Source organism: Sinocyclocheilus grahami, unplaced genomic scaffold (assembly GCF_001515645.1).
Source record: "Sinocyclocheilus grahami isolate Dianchi unplaced genomic scaffold, SAMN03320097.WGS_v1.1 scaffold2360.1, whole genome shotgun sequence".
Classification (NCBI taxonomy): domain Eukaryota; kingdom Metazoa; phylum Chordata; class Actinopteri; order Cypriniformes; family Cyprinidae; genus Sinocyclocheilus; species Sinocyclocheilus grahami.
The window spans coordinates 79444-80543 of record NW_015507539.1 but is presented as its reverse complement, the minus strand read 5'-3'; positions in this window follow the sequence as shown (position 1 = coordinate 80543).

Here is a 1100-nt window from a genome sequence, read left to right as displayed (position 1 = left end):
ATAAGAAAAGGCCTTCAGCTGCTTTATGCTGTAAGTTCAGCTGCTTTATGAATTTATGTAGTTATCTATTATTTATTTGAAAGAATTAAAAGAACCGTTTCATGTCTGTCCTTGTATCATTAACCCATCAGCAAACAAATTTGTCCCAGATTTGGCGTGCATCCGGCACTGGCGTACAGCAGAGATGGCCCAGATGTCAGATATAGATATGTGGGCCACAGAAACCTTGCGGTTTCAAACTGTAACGGTCTGTATGTATATTATTTTCTAAACTTTAGTGAAGTGTTTGTTCAAGTAGACTTTGTTGCTTGTGGAAACCTCACGCGAGCCTGAAAGGTGCTTAAAACTTAAACTCTTATTTGCACTCTTGAAGACTGTTCACCGAAGACTACATTTCAGTGCGGCAGAACTTTCTGCACGCTTCACCACCGAGGCCAAAACGAGCAGTGTGAATGTAAGAGGCTCACACTACGTTGTTAGTTTGATCTGTATTTCAGGGCAGTCCGTGAAGACAGATCCAGCCTCCACACCAGACGTCTCACTCACAGGGATTGCTGTCTACGAGATGTTATGTGTACTCTTCAGACTTGGGTGCATGCAGATATTATTCAGGGACATGAACATTCGAATATTGCAAAAATAGAGAAAGTACCTTATTTAAGAATTTTGTGTTAATATAAAACAATGTCTATATATTTACTGCTTTTTGTTTTGTTTTCCAAAGCACCTAAAAGCCCATTCACACGGCCATACTCCAACAGGGTGAACACACTGCCCAAGCAACACAAATAAGCATGTTAGGTGTGAGATTCATTCAGCTTGGTTTGCTGATTAAACATGATTAAATATTTGTTCAGAATACTGTCGTTGTTGTAACTATTCATCTGGGAGGGGTGTGTATCAAGTGGCTTGGTTATGGTTTTGTTGAGGCTGATGTGGAACCCATCTGGTCCAGCGTATAGGACCAGAACAGGGCCAGCTATGGTCCTACAGGGGCTGAGATATGGATCTGTCATGGCCCATATTGTGGCTGCCAGGTTTAGTTCACCTGGATTAGGCTCAGGTGTGGCTCAGTTTTGGGCTTTCTGGTTAAAGATTGG